Source organism: Oncorhynchus nerka, linkage group LG15 (assembly GCF_034236695.1).
Source record: "Oncorhynchus nerka isolate Pitt River linkage group LG15, Oner_Uvic_2.0, whole genome shotgun sequence".
Lineage (NCBI taxonomy): Eukaryota > Metazoa > Chordata > Actinopteri > Salmoniformes > Salmonidae > Oncorhynchus > Oncorhynchus nerka.
The window spans coordinates 39,300,817-39,317,159 of record NC_088410.1 but is presented as its reverse complement, the minus strand read 5'-3'; the positions used below and the strand labels follow the sequence as shown (position 1 = coordinate 39,317,159).

At 45.1% G+C, this 16,343-nt stretch overlaps 2 long non-coding RNA genes across 2 annotated transcripts; one reads left to right on the top strand and one right to left on the bottom strand.

Annotated features, from left to right (window-relative positions):
* Window positions 1–2,906: 2,906 nt before the first annotated feature.
* On the top strand, window positions 2,907–4,002 carry LOC135559904 (uncharacterized). Its single transcript, XR_010458593.1, has 2 exons — window positions 2,907–3,233; window positions 3,400–4,002. It is a non-coding gene; the product is annotated as an uncharacterized LOC135559904 (long non-coding RNA).
* A 1,330-nt stretch (window positions 4,003–5,332) lies between these two features.
* LOC135559903 (uncharacterized) lies at window positions 5,333–8,750 on the bottom strand. Its single transcript, XR_010458592.1, has 2 exons — window positions 8,045–8,750; window positions 5,333–7,617 (listed from the first exon to the last, which is right to left on the bottom strand). It is a non-coding gene; the product is annotated as an uncharacterized LOC135559903 (long non-coding RNA).
* Between the last annotated feature and the right edge of the window lie 7,593 nt (window positions 8,751–16,343).

Sequence of the window (16,343 nt, the reverse complement as noted above, 5' to 3'; positions counted from 1 at the left end):
ATCCAGAACCTGAAAGAGTTGTTCAGCTGTCCCCATAGGATAACCCTTTGAAGAACCCCGTTTGGTTCCAGGTAGAATCCTTTTGAGTTCTATGTAGAACCCTTTACACAGAGGGTTCTACATGGAACCCAAAATACTTCTACCTGAAACCAAAAAAGGATAACCTATGGGGACAGCCGAAGAACTCTTTTGGAAACCCTTCCTTCTAAGAGTGTACACAGTCATGATTCAAGTAGGAAAGAGAAGGTCTCCTCCCTTTGTCTCTCCCCTCTTCCTCCCTCCATCTTGTCTGTACCATTCCATTGGCAGTCAGGCAGGGCTGGGGTTTGTGGGAAGAGAAAAGTATCCAAAGTCATCCGAAGCCACATGGAAAGTTGTCCACTGGACCAAGCAGGATATGTTAAGATGGGAGAGTGGAGGGAGGAGGGAGGATGAGGGGAGAGGGGATGTTTGAGTCTGCCGGGCTAGCTGCCAAGTGGGAGGATGAGGGAGGATGAGATTGAGGGCGTTGGTTATTGTTCTGAATGTGGACTGGCAGTATTTCAGCTCAGCCAGCATGCAGGCAGCAGCCAGCAGGAACCAGCAGCACCTGTTTCTGGAAACTTCTGCTCTTTGGCCCACTTATAGGCATCAGGCATGGCTTGAATGTCAAGGATTACCGAACTGTCAATGTCTGAGTGCTTTTCAAGAGAGGTGTCCAAAAAGGTGTGTGTGTGTGTGTGTGTGTGTGTGTGTGTGTGTGTGTGTGTGTGTGTGTGTGTGTGTGTGTGTGTGTGTGTGTGTGTGTGTGTGTGTGTGTGTGTGTGTGTGTGTAATTGACAGGATATATCTATAGAGACATAAGCTTTGATGTCAATGTGGTATAAAGGGAAGCTACATGGCAAGAAACACCAAGAAACACCAAGAATCACCAAGAATCATCAAGAGTTCACAAGAGCATTTCCGAGGTTAATTTCCCCCAGACATGCGGTAAAACCTCCCCAAGATAGAGGTAACAACCAAAACAGTTGTCGTTTCCAAACTGAACTCTGATCCTAATGACATGCAGGCTATTTACGGGTTGAAAGACGTGTACACAGAGAAGTGAAGAGTTAAAGACAGAGATTGGGAGAGACTGAGAGAGAGAGGGAGAGAGAGAGAGAGACAGAGAGAGAGAGATGGGGAGAGAGAGATGGGGAGAGAGAGACAGAGAGAGAGAGAGATAGGGGGAGAGAGAGAGAGAGAGAGAGAGAGAGAGAGAGAGAGAGAGGGAGAGAGAGACAGAGAGAGAGAGAGAGAGAGAGAGAGAGAGAGAGAGGGAAGAGAGAGACAGAGAGAGAGAGAGAGAGAGAGAGATTGGGAGAGAGAGATGGGGAGAGAGAGAGATGGGGAGAGAGAGATGGGGAGAGAGAGAGAGAGAGAGAGAGAGAGATGGGGAGAGAGAGATGGGGAGAGAGAGAGACAGAGAGAGAGAGAGAGAGAGAGAGAGAGAGAGAGAGAGAGAGAGAGATGGGGAGAGAGAGATGGGGGAGAGAGAGACAGAGAGAGAGAGAGAGAGAGAGAGAGAGAGAGAGAGAGAGAGAGAGATGGGGAGAGAGAGAGAGAGAGAGAGAGAGAGAGAGAGAGAGAGATGGGGAGAGAGAGATGGGGAGAGAGAGAGAGAGAGAGAGAGAGAGAGAGAGAGAGATGGGGAGAGAGAGAGAGAGAGAGAGAGAGAGAGAGAGAGAGAGATGGGGAGAGAGAGATGGGGAGAGAGAGACAGAGAGAGAGTGAACGGCTTCCTTCATTGATCTTCATCAATGTTCTCTCGTCCACTTAAGTCACTGGAGCATCACAATCAATCTCTGATAGGTGTATTCCTGGCCAGGACACTTGTGGAAATTACAGGGATACGGAATTATTTTTAATCTGAAATTTTTGGAAAATAAAATTTACGAAATTCATAGGTATTAGAGAATTGGTGGTAACACTACATTAAAGTACCCTTAAGGTACCTTAATATAAAGTGTTAACGAATTATACATATTTCTAGTATTAGTAGTATTTACAGTAAAGACTTGAGAATTTTAGAATACTTAGATAATCAAGCAAGAAAAAGTATGTGAACCCTTTGGAATTACCTGGATTTTTGCATAAATTAATCATCAAATTTGATCTGATCTTCATCTAAGTCACAACAATAGACAAACATAGTGTGCTTAAATAACACACAAATTACAAATAATTGTATTTTTCTTGTCTATATTGAATACATCATACATTCACAGTAAAGGTTGGAAAAAGTATGTGAACCCCTAGGCTAATGACTTCTCCAAAAGCTGATTGGAGTCAGGAGTCAACTAACCTGGAGTCCAATCAATGAGACGATATTAGAGATGTTGGTTAGAGCTGCCTTGCCCTATAAAAAAACACTAACAAAATTGGAGTTTGCTATTCACAAGAAGCATTGCCTGATGTGAACCATGCCTCAAACAAAAGAGATCTTAGAAGCCTTAAGATTAATAATTGTTGACTTGCATAAAGCTGGAAAGGGTTACAAAAGTATATCTAAAAACCATGATGTCCATTAGTCCACGGTAAGACAAATTGTCTATAAATGGAGAAAGTTCAGCACTGTTGCTACTCTCCCTAGGACCTAGGAGTGGACATCCTGCAAAGATGACTGCAAGAGCACAGCACAGAATGCTCAATGAAGTTAAGAAGAATCCTAGAGGGTCAGCTAAAGACTTACAGAAATCTCTGGTACATGTTAACATCGCTGTTGACGAGTCTATGATACGTAAAACACTAAACAATTATGTTTTTTATGGGAGGACAGATTGCTGCACATTTGATGTTTGCACAAGTCCACTTGGATGTTCCACAGCACTATTGGCAAAATATTCTGTGGACATATGAAACTATAGTTGAGTTGTTTGGAGGGAACACACAACACTGTAACTGACAAGTAACCTGTACGTCTATGACGTTTTTTGTTTGAATTGTTTACGTGTTCGCTATGCGGGGGAAATGATCAAACAAGCGGAACTACGTAGCTAATAACTGTTGTAACGGGGACAGTATTGTAGCAACACACCTTTAGAGGGAAGGCAATCCCGCGCTGTGTTAGCTAAGTTTTCATGTCATCAGGTGTAGTTCGTAAAAGTTGAAGCGTATACGTTATGATGGTAACGTTATAATAATTAAGGATGAAGTGTCAGGAATAATAAGGGTGAAGTTTGATTTCCTCCCTTCTGTAATAAGCAGCCAATGAGGTATTTTTCCTTTATTCATGTGTTTAATCTGATACTGTTAAAGCTCCGGCTAAACTGTTTATGTATGTAAGCACTTCAGAGTTATACCAAGCTAATAAGTCACTCGTAAGATAAGAAGGTTGTAAGAGTGTGCTTAACTGTATTTTCATTTACTTTCTCACGGAAGGTGATAATTCTGACTAAAACTACAGAATAAAGCCGCCAGTTAAAATCAAGGAACGGTTGTGCTCGTGGTTACTGAAGGGAGCTACAACACTATGTGTGGAGAAAAAAAGGCACAGCACAACAACACCAAAACAGGGCCTGAACAGCTTGCTATCATCGGCGGAAAAATGAATTCCCAAGTTTATTAAGACATTTTGCAGGAGAATGTAAGGCTATCTGTCCACCAATTGAAGCTCAACAGAAGTTGGGTGATGCAACAGAACAACGACCTAAAACACAGACGTAAATCAACAGCAGAAGAAAATACGCCTTCTGGAGAGTCCTGACTTCAACCCGATTGAGATGCTGTGGCATGACCTCGAGAGCAGTTCATAGCAGACATCCCGAGAGTATTGTTGAACTGAAACAGTTTTGTAAAGAGGAATGGTCCAAAATTCTTCCTGACCATTGTGCAGGTCTGATACGCAACTCCAGAAAACGTTTGGTTGAGGTTATTACTGCCAATGGAGGGTCAACCAGTTATTAAATCCAGGGGCTCACATACTTTTCCCACCCTGCACTGGGAATGTTTACACGGTGTGTTCAATAAAGACATGAAAACGTATCATTGTTTGTGTGTTATTAGTTTAAGCAGACTGTGTTTGTCTATTGTTGTGACTTAGATGAAGATCAGATCACATTTTATGACCAATTTATGCAGAAATCAAAGTATTTCCAAAGGGTTCACATACTTTTTCTTGCCACTGTATGTATTTAAAGGATACTTCTTGGCACTAGGGCCATCTGTATTCCAGAACTGTCTTTGACCCTCTCAGCCTTAACCCGATCTTCATTAACGTGATATTCATTGACATATCAGAAGCCCCCCTTATCTGGACTGTGGGACAGGTGCTCCGGGTTGCTATGGTAAGCGAGGGAGAAGGACGGACGGCCTGTTCATTGGGCCGGACGCCAGTTTGAAAATGTGCTGACTGGCCCCTCCAGAATTATAACCTGGACAGAAGTGTGGCCTGTTAGTTGTGTCTGACCCCCTCAAATTCGCTCACTATTTGCTCCCTTGCCCACCTGGGAGGGCAGGTGGGTGTTGGGAGGGGGGCAGAGGGTGTTATGTTCTTACAAAAGGCATGGCAGGTCGTATAAATAGACCCGGAGACCATTCGGACTCCAACACGCACCGCCACTGGCCCCGTGACACCTAACATTTCCAAAGTTGACCCCTTCTGAGAGACCAACGGGAGGGGGGGGCATTTTTGGCAAGTGGGGTGAGGTGCTTTTTTTGGAATACATGGCACTTTATATTTAAACTAGGCTCTGAGAACCCCCCTACAGCCCCTCCACCACCAATAACACTCTGTAACTCCGACCACCCCTCTGCTAATTAAATACCAACACCCCACACTTTGTTTATTTGTATTTTTAAACAGGACACCCTGGTTTGTAAACACTATTTTCAGGGGGGACTGTCCACATTAATATTGCATGGCATGGCATCCTTAATGTATTTTTCTGTTTTTGGGGGCTAAACACAAGGCCAATTTTTCACCCAAACACTGGAGTTAAGCCTTATAGTGAATATACACTATATCATAAAAAAGTATCTCGATAAAATACTCTCATTAATATCACATTTGTAAAGTGAATTCAAGAGATTTTCCCCATTTTGATTCAGGCTGTCTGTGTCAGAATGTGGGATATTTGTGCTGGGAAAGTTTCAGATGATTTATGTATCTATCTATCACTCTTCGCCAAGTAAATGACATATTTATACTTGCTTTTCTCTCTGGGAACACGTGTGTAAAATTGCAATGAGTAAGAAGATAGATTTGGCAAACCATGCAGAAAGATGGGGAAATATTGAGAGGATCAACGATGCTATTGCATGCAAAGGTTGAATGGAATGGGTTTATCAGTTCATACATTTTTCGAAACAAAAGTATATTGAAAAGACACGTTTATTTAATCAGCAACATAAAGTATCAATATACACATTTCAGTAGTTATTAATTGTTATAATGCACTTATAAACAATTAAATAAACATGAATGACGTACTGACTTTTATAAACGTTACCTAAATGTAAAGTGTTACCCACTCTTCTTCTGTAGCACACACTGTTTACTGCAGTAACAAACAAATAGAGAAAGTTGCACCAGTTCACATGGAAATGTACAGTGAAACTGGATGTGACCGATTGTATGTAATGAAGTGGAGAAATAGGACGAGGATTGAGGGTGTCAGTTGCATGCCCTGACATGGAGTAAACCACCCTTGGCCTTTAGGCCAGCTGCCTCTGCCAAGTGTGTGTGTTACGTGACTGAGACCCAAATAGAGGACCCAGCTGTTATTTTAAGGCCTTTTGGAGGTGAGTCACCTTGGAGTGGTTAGAGCGTTGGACTAGTAACCGGAAGGTTGCAAGTTCAAACCCCCGAGCTGACAAGGTACAAATCTGTCGTTCTGCCCCTGAACAGGCAATTAACCCACTGTTCCTAGGCCGTCATTGAAAATAAGAATTTGTTCTTAACTGACTTGCCTGGTTAAAAAAAGGTTAAATAAATAAATAAAATAAACAAGCAAAATCTTAAAGGAAAACCTGGTTCAGTCTGCTTTCCAACAGACACAAATTCACCTTTCAGCAGGACAATAACCTAAAACATAAGGCCTAATACACACTGGAGTTGCTTACCAAGATGACATTGTGTGTGGCCTAGAGTGGCCTAGTTACAGTTTTGACTTAAATCGTCTTGAAAATCTATGGCAAGACTTGAAAATGACTGTTTAGCAATTATCAACAACCACCTTGACGGACCTTGAAGAATTGTAAAAAATAGTGTGCAAATATTGTACAATCCAGGTGTGCAAAGCTCTTAGCTCTTGACTACCGGGCATGATGACTCCTTGCTGTCCCCAGTCCACCTGGCCGTGCTGCTGCTCCAGTTTCAACTGTTCTGCCTGTGATTATTATTATTTGACCATGCTGGTCATTTATGAACATTTGAACATCTTGGCCATGTTCTGTTATAATCTCCACCCGGCACAGCCAGAAGAGGACTGGCCACCCCACATAGCCTGGTTCCTCTCTAGGTTTCTTCCTAGGTTTGGACTTTTCTAGGGAGTTTTTCCTAGCCACCGTGCTTCTACACCTGCATTGCTTGCTGTTTGGGGTTTTAGGCTGGGTTTCTGTACAGCACTTTGAGATATCAGCTGATGTACGAAGGGCTATATAAATACATTTGATTTGATTTGATTTAGAGACTTACCCAGAAAGATTCACAGCTGTAATTGCTGCCAAAGGTGATTCTAACATGTATTGACTCAGGGGGGGGTTGAATACTTATCTAATCAAGATATATTAGTGTATTTTAAAATATGTATATACATATATATTCATTTTTTTGGGAGGGGAGGTGAATACTTTCTGAAGTCACTGTATGTGTATTCGTCCATAGCCGTAACCTTATCTACACGTGGTTCCCAGCATGTCCATGGGTTTGGTCTCTGTGTATTTGCGTAAAGCGAGAAGGCCCCAGTGCTCATGTAAGACAGTGAAAGTCAACCCCAGCTATCGTGAACCAGTTATATTTAGACACGCCGCAACAGTAACCCCATCTGGGCACCACGTACGTACAGCATTGTATTCTCTTACACAGGGTTTAGCGTTAGCGCTTCACACCCCTCAAGTACACTCATAGAGAAAAAGGTGCTATCTAGATCCAAGAAGGGTTCTTCGACTGTCCCCATAGGAGAACCCTTTGAAGAGCCCCTTTTGGTTCCGGGAAGAACCCTTTTGGTTCCAGGTAGAACCATTTTGGGTATCATGTAGAACCCGTTAGCGGTTAGAGCATTGGGACAGTAACCAAAAGGTTGCTTGTTCGAATCCCAGAGTCAGCAAGGTGGAGCAACGCAGTTAACCCCCACAACAACTTCCCCCCAGAGTGCCGATGAGGCAGCCTCCTACAGTTCTCTAATTAAGTCACTTTGGGTTAAATGTGGAAGACTGAATGCATTCAGTTGCGCAACTGACTAAATATACCCTGTCCCTTCCCAAAAAAAGGTTATCCTATGGGGACAGCCACAGAACCCTTTTGGAACCCATTTTCCTAAGAATGTAGATGATGATTTATGGCGAGTGCTCAGAGTAGCGATCGGACGTCACACTGTGTTGAACAAATCAAGGACAACCTCCTCACCCGTCTGACACTCTCACTCCCCTGTCGTAGACCTAAAAAGAGGGAAGGAGGAAAACCAATCGGCATGGATGGAGGCATTGGAACAAAGCCAACACTTTGACTAAGCAGAGAGAGAGAAAGCTGCCCTAGGTGATGGATATCGCTGGCCTGACACCCTATCCTACCTCTGTAGTGTACATGCAGTGTACACACACACACACACACACACACACACACACACACACACACACACACACACACACACACACACACACACACACACACACACACACACACACACACATGGCACATGAACACATGATCAAAGCCACTTAACCAACACAGCTGTTACCAGCACAGCCTATACACACACACACTGGCACATGCAGCCACACTTCGACAGATAAGACACCCATCATCAATCAGTTCCAAACAGACACACTATGATACATACTGTGACTTGTAATTTCAAACACCCACCTCATTCTATAGTAGCTACTCTCAATCTGTCCATCTCTTTTCTTCCCATTGCTACTAGCCTGGTTTCCAGATCCATTACGGCTCCAGCCAACAGTCAAACCTGACTACAACAACAAACACCGGTGTTTGCTAGAGCAGAAACAGAACTGGCAACCCAGCTACCCTGCTCCCATCTCAAAGGGAACATCGTATCTTACCACTCAAAGAGATATGGCAGCACATTTCACCTTCCTTAATTGTGTCTACACTGGCTCTCACAGTGACACTGTTCGGGGGCCAATGGAAAGGGTGGATAGAAGTGGACAAGTGTGTGTGTGTGTGTGTGTGTGTGTGTGTGTGTGTGTGTGTGTGTGTGTGTGTGTGTGTGTGTGTGTGTGTGTGTGTGTGTGTGTGCGTGTGTGTGTACGTGCGTGTGTGTGTCTGAGTTTCCTGGAAACCTCCCGCCATGTGCTCTAACAGGAACTCTGTCTGACTGTCAGCTCAGCAGATCTCTGTGCCATGAGCAGGGAGCAGGGGGGCTATGGAGTCTAAACCAGCTACTGTACGTAGTCTGTCCAGCACCCTCTTAGCACTAGAGGCCAGACTGACTGACGGACAACCAGGAGGGCAAGGAAACAAGTTAACAATAAAACATGTTCTAATTAGTTGGCACTAAAGGTTAAAAAAGACTGCATACTGCCATGTGCTTTATTGACAAGGTATCAACCCTTAGGTCTTCATCAGGTTTCTCCAATTGGTTTGCAAACATTCGCCAAGTTGAACGCACCTCTGATGTAATGTAACATAGCGATAATGTCTTTGAGACATGGCGTAATAACAGGGTGGGACGTTGAAAGAACCTGAGAGTTGACAGCTTTAAGATTAAACAGTCCATTCATGATTAATAAAAGGGAAATCTGTGGCATTGGATGCGACTCAGGTTGTGTGTGTGTTTTCTACCCAGAAAGACCCTGATTCTGATAACAAGTTGAAAATCCACTGACAGAACTTCCTACCATACATTCCCTTTCATCTCCCTGGTGACAATGTGCTGCAATCAGTCCTGGAGATCTACAGAACCAATCAATGGTTTGGCTCAAGGGTTATCCAACAGAGTTTGTTTACGTCCCAAAAAGCACCCTATTCCCTAAATAGTGCAACACTTTCCCCCAGAGACTTACGGGAGAGCCCTATGGGCCCTGATCAAAAGTAGTGCACTATAAAAGGAGAAAGGTGCCATTTGGGAAGCAGTCTTTTCCTTTGCTTCTCGCTAATGAAAAACAGGAGTGAGCTGGACCGCCATTGATCTCTGCGTCGGCTAAAGTGCAAGTCATCAGTGTTTGATTAGTGTGGCTGTACACTCTTTTACCCTAGCACTGTGTCTTCTTATCCCGCCTCCTATCCGTACTCGCAAAGGCTAGTGATGCGGTGCCTAGCAAAGTCTACCTCTTAGCTTGGTGTGATATGCAGGCAGAGTGTACTAAATCGCACACTAGCATGTCGGGGACACACAGCTCTAAACCTTTAGCTGAGTGTGACTTTCCTTTAATCTCCTAAATGAGGAAGCGGCATCATGGCGGTGACGTTGATGTCATCCCGAAAGAAACAAAAGAGTCTTACACCTCTCTGGATTGCCTCTGCCATTACTTTAATTAAAATGGTGTGGAGAGAAAGAAAGAGGGAGAGGGAGAAAGAGAGAGAGAGGGAGAAAGCGAGAGAGAAAGGGCCCCTTCCCTCTACATAGGGAGAACAAAACAAAGAGGATTGATGTTGAAATGCTGAACCTTTTCCTGATTAAACCCACCAGGGGAGATCACAGCGAGGTCCAGAGCGAAGCAGCAGGATTGCTGCCTTCTCTGTGTTGTTGTCAGTGGCGGCTATTGTTGCAGGTTGCAGTGAAAAATGTGTAAATTCTGGTCGAACCCTGATAAGACAACACAACTGCAGCCACGGTTGTATATGAGATAAACTTAACATGTGAATGAAATTGAAGAGAAAAGGAGAGAGATGAACAAGAAACGTCACAAAATAGAGGGATATTGTAGCCTACTTGTTAGCATTGTCACTGTTTTGTAATGGTATTTTTAGCACTGTTAGCATTGTCTTCATCCAATGCTTATATGACGTCAGCCATAATGGTTTTTGGGAGGAAGTTAGCAAGTCCTGTCCCAAGCTTTCATACAATACAAAGTGAGAATACTGTATGTCATGCATTCTACCAGGTACTTTTTGTTGGGTAGCCTCGGTGAGCTAGTGACGTGGGCCGTTGCTAGCAACATGGCCCATCACCATGACTTCTCCCTTTGTTTTCTCCATAGTGTTTACTTGGGACTCTGGCGTTTGCAGGTTTTCCTTGAACGGCCATGAATCGCTCACTTTGTTTAAGCTTCATGTCTGGAACAGTGCATTCGTGCCAGAGTTGAAATGTCGAGGAGGGACACTTTGTAGCATTTGTTGGGGGACAATGATAGATGACCAAGGCCAAATACCTGGACCACTGCCCCCATCTGGAAGAGATGGTTGCCTGGGAGAGATCAGCTGGAGGGAGCCTGGATACAAGCTGCCGTGGCTGGTATGCTTTTAGGGGGTGAAGGGGGAGGGTGTTGCTGGGGGGGTGATGACTGGTTAGGTATCTTTCCCCCGAAAATAGCCTGCGTCGTCGCTACGGGAGGGGGCGGATACACAACCATGGTAACGGGGACTTGTTTAGGCACAAACACCTCTCGATGCCTGACAATGACCTTTAAGTCCCCTCTTGGTGAGTGCACCGAAATAGTTTTGGACGCGCTCCCATTCGCACGCATTCTCACGTACACACACGTACAAACGTACACACGTACACACGTACACACGTACACACACACACACACGTACACACACACACACACACACACACACACACACACACACACACACACACACACACACACACACACACACACACACACACACACACACACACACACACACACACACACACACATACACACACACACACACACACACACACACACACACACACACACACACACACACACACACACACACACACACACACACACACACACACACACACACACACACAGCAGCAGCACAGACATGCATGTATTCAAAATGAAAGCTACCCATTCACATGTCCACATCCAGATATGTAAACATAAACACTTTCCCACGTGTAACTTGAAGCTGTCTTATACACAGACCCATTCACGTAAACAAAAAAATATCACACTCGCCAACGCAGTCGGAAAAGATGACTACACACACTGAAGACCAAACACGACACTCAATATTCAAAAACAGACCGCTCTCTTATCCCCTTGTAGGACCGTCTCCGTATCTGACACCTCCTCAAAATAAGATCTTCAGCAGAAGCTCCTCTAGGGGAGAGTGTCGCGGTTGGCCCTCTGCGACACAGCAATCACCCACCACCACCATAGCAGGAGTGTGACAATTGCCCACGAGGTGTCATAACAGCTGCTTCGGTTGCGGCGACATAAATAACCATGGCGACCCGATGAACTGTCTCCCCAACAATGCACTCTTCCCCCAGCTGCCTCATGGCCCAATGGAAGTCTGCCTGGCTGCCTCTGTTGTGTGGAAGCCCCTCAACAGACAGTCGACCCAAGACAGGCGATAACACTGTACATGAACCAACCGCGCCACATAGCATACTTTACACGGACATTAGCAAGGTATTACAGAGCTCATAGGTTGTCACCATAGCTGGCATCGGTAGGCTATATGTGAAATAATGGGACTACCATCATTTTGCATGTACTTAACCATGGCTAGCTCATCTGATAGCATCCTAAATTGCAGCAAATGTCAACTTTAGCTTAGGACAATTGATGTCATGCTATATTTTGGACGAGGTAAACTGAGCTCCATGGTGAGATTTTGGAAATGAGGTGACAGGGCAGAGGTCAGCTCAAGCCATATAACTCCTATACCGGTCAGCACCCCTCTTTTGATGATCCTGGGATGGGCTCTGGCCTCTGACCTCTGGTGAGACCACTGAAGGAACCGGTCAATCAATCAAACCTCTGTTCTAAAATGGGCGGAGAAGTGTGCTAAGTTGAGGCCAGAGAAAGACACCAAAATATACTTTATTTTTTCCAATATTAAATTATAGAACATGTTCAAAACTGCTTTTTCCCACATCTTTGCTATCTGGCTTATATTGGACAAAAAAAAAACAGAGCAAGATTGTTTGCTAGTCATGTCATTCAATTGAATAAGACTCGAAGCTTTCATTATAAAAGCCCTTTTTCGCAAGTCATTTTTATAACTAGGCCAGATCCTAAGCCTGTCCTGAAGCAAGCATTGGCTGGCACAGCAAGGCCATAAGAAACTCCCTTGGGTAACTAGAGACGAAGATGGGAACCTTGAGTCGTTCCAAACTCCTGAGTTTGAGATGGAAACCTGGATTTGGCTTATGAAGAGGTCTTAATGTCCCCCAAGGGACTGCTAGCTTGAGCATTAAGCCAGCCCTCTCCTCCACTAACCCTCCCTCTCTCGCCCCCCCCTCCTCTCCCTTGCTCCTGTCATCCATCCTGGGCTCTCCATCCGACTACTCCTTATCTCCTCCCCGCATCGTAGACGTTCAGACAGTGCTGCTTGTCTTCCTGGTGGTTCAGATAAGAGAATTTGTGATCCTTAATGGCACCAATGTTCCCTATATAGTGCAATACCTTTGACCAGAGCTCTATGGGCCCTTGTCAAAAATAAAATTATATAGGGTATAGGGTGCCATTTGGGACGCAGAAGGAATCTATTCTCGGTTAGAGCTGCCAAGAGCCGCAGCTAGCTCCTCTCAAAACAACAGCCCTCGTGTAATTGTCCCGCGTTACCCATGCTCTTTATCGCCACCATCCAATCTTCCTGCGTCAGATACTAGTCAGACTGTTTCACGTGCGACTGACATTTGTTTAGACATAAGTGGACCGCGACGGTGCTTCCAAAAACAATGACAGTTGTCGCAGCCAATCGACAAGTATTGAAATGGCGGCTGGTGGCGTTATCTCGGACAAGCATAACGTCTGAGCTATTGAGCACCAGTCATTTCTGCTCGTGCCAGCCAGAAAAGTTGGGTTTAGGGTGGAGGGGTGTCTGATGCGTTGAGAGTGACAGCCAAATCAGTTTACAGTCTCAGATGAAACAGTTCTCCAATCTGGTTAAGCATGAAGATAAAAAGAGAGATATCATTTAGAACTCTTGCTAACTCCCTCCTCAATCTCTCTCCATCTATCCATTCGCTGAAACACTTGCTGGAGGAGTGGACTTGTGCAGTGTTTTCAGTAAATGTTTTCTCTCTCTCTCTCTCTCTCTCTCTCTCTCTCTCTCTCTCTCTCTCTCGCTCTCTCTTAAAACTTTGTGGCCTACTTTCGGGGGGCCTTTGAAAAATTGTGTTTGGCGCATGGCGGATAAATGTTAGCGGGGAGGAGGGGAGGGAAGCAGCAAGGGAGAGCTGGGCAGAGGAAGCTTGTGAAGGCTTGCCCCTTTATCTTCCAGCCCAGACCATGTCTGACTTCAGTCTCCTCTCTTCTCTCTCTCTCTCTCTCTCTCTCTCTCTCTCTCTTTGTTCTCTTCAAATACGGCTTCTCGGTGCTAGCTTGTCATCTGAAGCACTAAAACAAGCTGTTATTTTATGAACAGCTCTCAAAAATTTAAACATTTTACATGACAGGGTGCAGTGTTGTTGTCGCAGTGTTGCCATCTGATGCAGTTAAGTTGAAGCTGCTCTCTGAAATGTAGAAATATGCTTGTCGGCATTGTCGACCGGCTGTCACCAATGGGTTAAATCACACTGAATTTCTTGAAATTAATCTCATTGGTGGAAATTTCTCAAAACAGTTTGGAGCATTGTCTGATTTAAAGGTACATAACAAGTCCAGCCTTCTGTAGACCAAGCTGTTTAACACTCTAGGCCACAGATGAACTGTTGTTGAGGCTAAGAAGCTAATGCTAAACCCTGAGAATAGGCTAATCTAAACCTAGATGGTCACAAACACAAGACCAGGTACGGGAAAACAGAAAGTTTATTAAAAACAACAGAATAGGGAATCCATATGAAAGGGCAGAAATGTCAGTCCTTCTACCCGGGGGAATAACCGAAAGGTCGCTGGTTTGAATCCCTGAGCCAACAAGGTGACAAATCTGTTGATGTGCCCTTGAGCAAGTTGCTCCTTTAAGCTGCTCTGGATAAGAGTATCTGTGCCCTATCGGCCCAAACCTCTAGCTGTGGGATTGCACCTCAGCCTGTTCCCATAACAGAGTGACCCGAAGCTACTAAGGTGATGAATGTGGCTCGTATCTGTTTTTAGCAGCGGCGGAGTACAAATCTCTCCGCATCACTTTTCTATGTGACAGGCCCGGGTCTCTGTGAATCCACGTGCTGCCTCGTTTCTTTTCATGCTCAGCCTTGTTGAGCGGCGCTCAGCGACAGGAAGGGGGAGGGAGAAGGGGAGAGGGTGGAGTGTGGAGAGATTTGCCCCTATGTCTTGTGAGACGCTGTCTCATCAAGCGGGTGAGAGAGGGAGAAGGGAGGGGGAGGTTGATGTTTGTGCGGATTACCCAATCACTACAGCCATGTGTTGGACTGTGTGTGTGTGTGCGCATGCCTGTATCCTCTACAGGCCATTTGAAGGGATGAAGGGTTGCCGCGACAGAAGGGTGTCAAAGGTGGCGGGGGTTTAAAGGCTAGAGAAGAGAGGAGGGTTGGCCATGGCACTCACTCACTGTTGTATCCCAAATGACACCCTATTTCCTATATAGTACACTACTAAATACTGGATATCCCTATATAGCGCACTAGTAGTGCACTATTTAGGGAATAGGGTGCCATTTGGGATGCAAACCTCACTCACTCACTCACTCTGGCCTTGGTCTGGACGGGTGAGGTTGAGGGGGAGGGAGGATCTGACTGGTGGGCTGATAAGCCGCCAGTGATTAGGCCGTGACCGCGTCCTAAATAGCTCGGCCCGTCACTTTCTGTCGAGCTGTGTGTTTCAGTGGGAGAGGGTGAACCCGTGTCTCATGCGATCAGCCACCGGCTTTACTCACTAAGTCCTCTCTCATAGAAAGGGGGGAGGAGGAAAAACAGGCGCAGCAGTTTAACCCTTTGACCGGAGTGTCACCAGAATGTTTGTAATGGGTTCATGAGTCACGCACTAAGTCCCCTAAGACAGGGGCATGTAAACATTACCTCACCACACCGTCCACCTCCCAGGGACTAGCTTGGGTTGAGTGTGTGTCTGTGTGTGAGTATTTACTCAGTGTGTTGTGTGTGTGTGTGTGTGTGTGTGTGTGTGTGTGTGTGTGTGTGTGTGTGTGTGTGTGTGTGTGTGTGTGTGTGTGTGTGTGTGTGTGTGTGTGTGTGTGTGTGTGTGTCTGTGTCTGTGTGTCTGTGTGTCTGTGTCTGTTTCTGGGTGAGTGTGTGTGCATCCGCTTAACCAGTCAGTACTTGCAAAGGGCCAAAGTGAGCGATCAGCTCCTTTGGCCTCCCGTGACACTCCACTCTTGCCCGTCTGTTCTTAAAGGTCACTTGTCACTTTGGCTAAAAATGGTTTTTAAGTCAATCTTTTGTCCCAACCAATCACCTGGTTGGGTTTTTAACTTCAACTTACGTCGTACAGGAAGATACTAAGTCTAAGTGAGATTGTGAAATCTTTGAAGGAACTAAGAGGCCTGACGGTAAATCAAGGTACAGCTATTCCTCTGTAGCCAGTCAGATCAGCATTCAAAACTGGGGTGTCACGTGTGCTCCCTCTCCGGGCCTCTAGGTCGCCAGGCTTCTCGTTATGGTGCACACCTGTCACCATCGTTACGCGCACCTGCGTGTCGTCAGACTCACCTGGACTCCATCACATCCCTGATTACCTTCCCTACGTATGTCACTCCCTTTGGTTCCTTCCCCAGGCGTCGTTGTTTCTGTTTCCGTGTCATGTCTGTGCGTTGTTCGTGTTTGCTTGTTTTATGTTATGTTATGCTACGTTTTATTTATTAACACACTCACTCCCTGGACTTGCTTCCCGATGCTCAGTGCACATCGTTGCAAGGGGCTACATATACTGCCACTATTATGCTTTACTATAACCAACTGTTTGGTACAAGCATTAGAGATTTTCTGACATTGAGTATAACAACCAAATAAATAATATCCATGCTTTTCATTCAATTAATTTGTATATTCAGAAAATGCTTATGTTGGATGTCTTAACATTCTGTAAGTACAGCAGTACTCGGATCTGCTTGTACTTGCCATCACGATTGTCACTGTCTCACCCATAGGATACTAGTGTGTCCTCCTACTCTTTCC